The sequence below is a fragment of the Papio anubis genome, chromosome 1, assembly GCF_008728515.1.
Source record: "Papio anubis isolate 15944 chromosome 1, Panubis1.0, whole genome shotgun sequence".
In the NCBI taxonomy this organism is placed as follows: domain Eukaryota; kingdom Metazoa; phylum Chordata; class Mammalia; order Primates; family Cercopithecidae; genus Papio; species Papio anubis.
In genome coordinates, this window is record NC_044976.1 from 23,459,563 (window position 1) to 23,467,161 (window position 7,599).

The following is a 7,599-nucleotide window of genomic DNA, read 5'->3' on the forward strand; positions in this document are numbered from 1 at the left end:
GGGGCCCTCTAACGTGCAAAGCCCAGGGAAGGGTTCAAGGATGGGAATGTCCTCACCTCTGCTCGGACCTCCCCTGCCAATTTCTTCCCTATTAGAGGCAACCAAAGGGATCTTTTTAAAATCCAAGAGGATCGTGTTACACTCCCCTGCTTTATTCCCTCAATGGCTCTCCATTGCTCTTAGGATAACTACAAAGTTTCTCAAGCAGCACCTATGAAACCCTCAGGGTCCAGCCCCTGCCAACCTCTCCATTCTTAGTCCTAGTCCTGCTTCCCCTCTCTCTCCACTCCAGCCACATGGGCCTTCCTTCGGGCTCCTGTGCTGTCCATGGTGCCCACCCACAGACCTTTACACATGCTGTTCCCTCTGCCTGGAATGCTCTTCCCTGTCCACCTGGCCTAGCACACTCCTTCACAACCTGCAGGTCTTGGTGCCAGTGTTACCTCCACATGGAAGCCTCCCAGGATTTTTCTGCCTAGAGTGATCTCCCTCCCCAGTACAGATTCTCATAGCTCCATTTCCCTCACTCACCACTGTGGCGCTTGGGAGACGACTCGACACTTGCTTGTGTGATTATTTGATTCATGGCTTTCTCCCTCTGCCTAAGGGTTCCATGCAATCAGAGACCAGTCTATTTTTGCATTGCATCTGGTGCAAATATTAACAGCTGACATTTGCTGAGTGCTTACCATGTCAGGCATTGTGCTAAATATTTTCCAAGCATTATTTTGTTGAATCTTCTTGACAACCCTATGAGGTAGACACTGCTATCATCTCCATTTGGCAGATGGAGAAACCGAGCCACATGAGATGAAGACGTTGACCAAGGTCACTTTTTTTTTTTTTCTTGAGATGGAGTCTTGCTCTGTCACCCAGGCTGGAGTACAGCGGCATGATCTCGGCTCACTGCAATCTCCACCTCCCAGGTTCAAGCAATCCTCCCACCTCAGCCTCCCAAATAGCTAGGATTATAGGCATGCACCACCAAACCTGGCTTTTTTTTTTTTGTATTTTGTAGAGATGGGGTTTCACCATGTTGGCCAAGCTGGTCTCGAACTCCTGATCTCAAGTGATCCACCCACCTTGGCCTCTCAAAGTGCTGGGATTACAGGCATGAGCCACCGTGTCTGGCCCAAGATCACATTTAATAAGTGGCAGGGTGGGACCCAACCAAGGCAGGGTCAGTGTCAGATGAGAGTCCACAGGCCACACTGTACCTCTCGTTTCTCCCATAGCATTGCAGTCTCTCCATGGCACACACTGCACGAACATTTTCAAATGGACAGAAACACACACACACACACACACACACACACACACACACACAGAGTCTGGAAGAACATGCACCAGAATGAGAACAGATGTGGTTTCTGGTTGGTAGGATTATGGATGTTTGTTTTCATCTTTCACTTACTGTGTGTTCCGATTTTTCTATACTAAACAAGTATTTGTTGATGCCTTTAAATTGAGAAAGAAAAACTTAGAATCTCTTTGACTTTGAGAAAGAAAAAAGAATGGAACAAAATCAAGATGTCCAAAGAAATGGTATGCCATTCCTTCCATTCCACCCAAAGCCCCACCTTGGTAGAAGATGCAAAGCACTTTCCAGATGTAAAGTCCTGGTGAGGTGGCAGTAAGAATATAGGCGCTGGCTTCAAACAGACCCGGATCTGACTCTCAGCTTCACTGTGTGGCTTTCAGCCAGTGACTTAACCCCTCCTCTGACCTCAGGGACCTCCTCTGTAAAGTAAGGTCCTACTGTCTCTCCTCCAGGACTGCCATGAAGACTAGAGAGAAAGTACATAAATAACTCAGCATGGGACATGGCACATAACAGATGCTCAGTTAATGGTGGCCATCAGCTTCAGCCTGCCCTCGTGAATAGACAAGAGGCAGCATGGGCACCTCACAGAACCCAGGTTCCCACATGCTATCTGGCCCCTTGGCTGGGCCTCTTGTGAGCCACACTCCTGCCCTCTGGCTCCAGCTATCTTCTCTCTGGGTTTCACTGCTTGGCTGGCTGGCTTAGGACACTGGACAGCCTGAGATGACCCCACGGCAAGCTATGGTGGGAACCCCAGGATACAGGCCACCCAGACAGCTGTTTCCATGCCTCCAAGCATCCCATGGTGGGTGGAGGCTATGACTCCCCCACTACCACATCGCCACCATTCACCCAGGTGGAAACACCAAATCGGCTTCTGGGGGCTGTGGTTTGGAGATCCTCTAAGGGGACGCTCTTCTGAGACCTCAGGGAACAACACAGAGGGAGGCAGAGGGAAAGCAGGAGAGTGAGGTGGGGAATGGGCCACCTGGAGGCCCCGTGGCATGGCTCGCCTGATATTTACTTTCTGCCACAGCCTGGAATACCATCAGGCTCAGAAGGAATTTCCAAGAAGATCGAAATTTGAGGAAATCAAAGTTTAATTAGTCACAGCTGCCGTAATGTATTCCAGGTGATGGCTGGTACGGCTGTTCCCCTCCAGCCCCTGATGCCTTTCACCCTCTACAGGGGCAAGTAAACAGTGGGGTGTTTGCGGTGGGAGCCCTTCTCCCGGGTCAGCTGAGCAGGAATGAGGGGGCGGGGAGAGGGCCACGTGCGGCCTCTGCCACCAAGGCTGCAGTCTGAGGGAGAGGACAGAGGGAGCCCTCCACGCAGCCGTCTTCGCTCCTCTCCGCTCCCTGCTCCACTCCCGTTTGGCATCTTTGCAAGTGATAGCAAAGGCCATGTGGAGTGCTAGGGATGGGTTTGGAGTCACGGGATTAGGTCTCAGCTCACTCCTCAATGGCAGTGTGACCTTGGACAAGTCATTTAACTGGGAGACTGGCAAAACAGGCAGGAGTCAGAGGGCCTGAGTTTGAAGCCAGCTGTGCCACACAGCTGTGTGGCCTTGGGAGAGTTTGTGAAACTCTCTGAGCCTGTGTTGCTTCATGTATAAAATGGAGTCAGGCAGAGACCCATTGGATTCCTGAAAGAGTTAAACAAAGTACTACGAGAATGATGTTAGTGCAGAGCTGAGACACCACAAGAACTCAGTAAGTAACCACAGTGGACCTCAGTTTTCCTCTCGTCAAACTAGAACAGGGCTCCTATGCTACAACAGAAGAATAAGTGCTTTCAGCTCCTAACAAAAGCCCACCCTACAGGCATGCATGGATTAGCCCATCGGAGCAGTGGTCCTCAGAGAGAAGCGTGCCGATGCACCCACGGTGTGGGAGGGTTGCCCCAGGCATCCTGGTGTAGGGTCCAGCTGCAGGGCTATGATTGGGGCATGGACTGATAAGGTGTGAAGCAGGTTCAGGTGATGGGACTTGTCTTTGGTTCACCCGTCTCTGGGTCTATGCTAAACTGAACCACGTCAGACATCACTTCAGCCAACTGAAGTGTATGATCCCCTTTCTGGAGCCATGCCAGTGGGTGCCACCAGCACTCCTCCTGCCCTGTCATCAGATCAGGAGTTTCCATGTTCGCAGCTTAGCGGCTCATCAGAAGCTGGTTCTGTTCAGTTCCAACCAAGTTTGGGGACAGGGACGGTGGCTGGAGCTTGCCTTTCACCTTGCTCCTGCCTCCACTAAGCCCCAGCTCTACCCCATGCCTGGGGATTTGAGCGTCCAGGGATGTAAAAAGAGACTGTCTCTACCAGTCAAGGTGGCCCACGCCTGTAATGCCAGGACTTTGATAGGTCGAGGCAGGCAGATTACTTGAGCCCAGGGGTTCAAGACCAGCCTAGGCAATATGGTGAAAACCCATCTCTCCAAAAAATTAAAAAATTAGCCAGGCATGGTGGCACATGCCTGTAGTCCCAGTTATTAGGGAGGCTGAGATGGGAGGATTGCTTGGGCCTGGGAGGTGAAGGTTGCAGTGAGCAGAGATTGCACCACTGCACTGTAGCCTGGGCAACAGAGCCAGATGAAAAGAAAGAAGAAAGAAAGAGAGAGAGAAAGAGAGAAGGAAGGGAAGGGAAGGGAAGGGAAGGGAATGGGACAAAGAAAGAGAAGAAAGAGGAAGGAAGGGAGGGAGGGAGGGAACTGTCCCCAGGTACACAGAAAGCACCATGCCAGGTGGCTGGTCAGTGGGCAATGCTTCTGCTGCCATGAATGGGAAGACCCACGTGTGCGCTCACAGAGACTGGGCCATCGACAGGCACAAGCTCAGCTCCACTCAGCATTCAGGGGTCTGCTGCAGACAGTTCCTTCAGGAGTGGAGACTGCCATGAGGTGGACCTGACTCCTCTCACATCCACTTGGTCTCTCCAGGGCCAACTCCTTGTCCTCTTCCCCGCCAGCCACTCTCCCTCTGTCTCTCTCCTTTTCCCCCATCACTGGGAGTCATTTCTAGTCTAAGTTTTTGAAACTCAAAGCCAAGAATTTGTTCCTTTTCTCTCTGCATTTCCCCTTCCCTGAGTCAATGAACTGAAAAGCCCAGCCAACTGAAGGGAAGGGTCAAGGAGAGGAAGAAAATACCAGAAACCAAAACCTCCCAGTCGACAGTTCAAAACCAGTATCTCATTACACAGTAGAGGCAGCCCATGTGTAGCCCCAACTACACCACCACTAGGTATGCCTAGGCAACCATGTTAGGTGGAATGTTTTCCTTGGATAAACGTGTTATTCACGAAGACTGTCATTTGGGCAGTATCTATCTTCCTCTTACTCTGCAGAGGTGATTGAGAAGTAACGTTGTGGCAGGCACCATCTGTTGCCTATGTGCAGCCAACCTGCCTCTACCGCAGAGGCTGAAAATGGCAGCTGGTCACTTTCCCAGCCTCTCTTGCAACTAGAGATGGTCACGTGACCCAATTCTGGCCAATGGGAGCTGGGAGGAAGTTGGCTGAAATGACTTCTGGGAAAAGTTTTTCTCTCTGGTTTTAAAAAAAGGAAAGGTAGGTGAGGAGGAGACACCCTTCCTGCTCATAGAGGATGTGTGAAGTGAGGAGAAGACATCCCTCCTGCTCACAGAGGATGTGTAAGGACTGTTGCTGTGGCAGCCATCTTGTGACCACAAGAGAACAAGCCTGAGAACAAAAGCTCATCATTGGAAAGCCCCTGGTTCTCTGAGGATATAATTGTGCCTTGTATATTCAACCTGCAGACTTCCTGTTAAATGAGAGAAGGAGTGGGAAACCTCTTAAGTGAATTAAATTTTAATTCACTTACTTGCAGCCAAAAGCAGCCCAACGGACTCTTAGAAAATGTTTCAGAATTCTTTCAGGTCTGCGGTTGTTAGGGCTCTTTTTAGTTGCAAGTAGCCACAGCAAACCAATTTAAACTTGCTCAGCCAAAAAGGGCAATTTTAAACATTAATATATATGGGTGTCTTACGAAACTCAGCGGAAATATGACTGGGCCTCAGAACATTTGGAACCAGGGACCAAAGACTGTCGAGATTTTCTCTCTGACTCTTATGTTGTGTCTCACTGTGTGAGGTAATAAATTCTCGAAAGTCTTTTTATTACAATAAGTCTGGTTGGGCCGGGCGCGGTGGCTCAAGCCTGTAATCCCAGCACTTTGGGAGGCCGAGACGGGTGGATCACGAGGTCAGGAGATCGAGACCATCCTGGCTAACATGGTGAAACCCCGTCTCTACTAAAAAATACAAAAAACTAGCCGGGCATGGTGGCGGGTGCCTGTAGTCCCAGCTACTTGGGAGGCTGAGGCAGGAGAATGGCGTGAACCCGGGAGGCGGAGCTTGCAGTGAGCTGAGATCCGGCCATTGCACTCCAGCCTGGGCGGCAGAGCGAGACTCCGTCTCAAAAAAAAAAAAAAGACTTATAGAAAAAAAAAAAAATAAGTCTGGTTGTCCAGAAATGACTTTTTAAATTTAATTTTAATATGCCTTGAGAAGAAAAATGAACGTATTTCTTAGCTTTAAAATTGCATTTATACTGCAGAAGTACTTTTAACCCATTCAGACTGCGAGTAATTTTCCTTTAATGCACCAAGTGTGTATCTAGAAGGCCTTGAGGATCTGGAAACACTGTTTCCCTTTCTGCAGCCCCACCATGTCCCATTCTGGGTGCGCTGAGAGAGGCTAATGATGAGAAATCTTCAGATGACAATGTGGAAGAAAGCTCCCTCTCGGGGTCTGTGTGAGGAAGCCAGCGCCCCAGCGGCCAGACTCGCTTCCCTTGGGGGAACTCCATTTTTGCTACACGGAGACCATCTCTCTCCAGAGAACCTGCTGCTTCACTTTCCTAACATGAGTTCAACATTCGGTTTCAAATCCTCTGTCAGATGCCAACACAGGAAGAATTTTCAGTGTCACTGTAACTCCATTAACCTATAAACGCAACATTTTGAGTATGTTGTGTCTGTAAGAAGTAAAGTTTGTGAGGGTTTTTTTTAAGTCTACCTTTAACATTTTTTTTTTAAGATCAACTTTTGAGGCCGGGTGCAGTGGCTCACACCCTTAATCCCAGCACTTTGGGAGGCCGAGACAGGAGGATCACCTGAGGTCAGGAGTTCGAGACGAGCCTGGTCAACATGGCGAAACCCCATCTCTACTAAAAATACAAAAATTAGCCGGGTGTGGTGATGCACGCCTGTAATCCCAGCTACTCTGGAGGCTGAGGCAGGAGAATAGCTTGAACTCAGGATGCCGAGGTTGCAGTGAGCCAAGATCGCACCATTGCACTCCAGCTTGGGCGACAGAGCAAGACTCCGTCTCAAAAAAAAAGATCAAATTTTGAATATAAAAATTTGGTAATAGCACAATCAAAGGTGAAGTATAAGAGAGCAGGTGAATGGGCATGAGTGGACGAAAATGTCACACATGTGTGGATGGTTTGGGGATCTGTGTGTTTTCAAAGCTTCTCTAGTGATCCTGGGGCAGGAGGACCCACTGTACAGCGTGAGTCCCTTGAGGACAAGAGCCAGGTCTTATGCATCATTGAGTCTCCGCCCCTAGGACATATGTGACTGGCACATAGTAGGTGTTTAATCAATGTCCCCTGAATCAATGAATGAGGAAGAGAAAAGGTGGCAGTGCAGAAGTCACGAAAGGATTTTCTGTAGGATCTTTCCCAATCATAAAATATCAGAGAAGCTGCTTCTACTTTGGGAACTGGCCTCTCAAGAAAAGGGCTGGGGACCAGGAGGTAGGGGTGGGTCTGCCAGGAGTTCAGAGGGAGCCAGGGCCCTACCAGGGGTGCTGACCTGCAGCCAGGGCTGGGTTCAGACAAAGCAGCTTCTCGGAAGCCCCCTGCCCACGGGGAGGCTCACTGCCCTGCTGTAGGCCCCAAGGAGAAAACGCGTTTGTTTACTTGACCTGAATGACATGTTTATTGATTTCTCTGGAGCGGTTCATTCATAAAGGCCAATTGAGCCCCCCTCCTGGGGATGCCAAGGGCCTTTTAACAAGCTCCCCAGAGGGTGAGTTCTGAAAATGAGTTGCTGATGAGCCAGAAATGGAATTTGCGAGTTTGCCTTCCCAGTCTGGTCCTACTAGCCCAAAGCTGGTGAGCGGCTGGGCAGAAGGTGCTGTCTTGTGAGTCAGGGGCCTTGGCCTGTCCTGGCAGGCAGGGCACCGCAGGCAGGGCGGAACTGGGATGACCCGGCTGTGTCACACTCAACGGCATCTATACAATCAAGGCAAAAGTG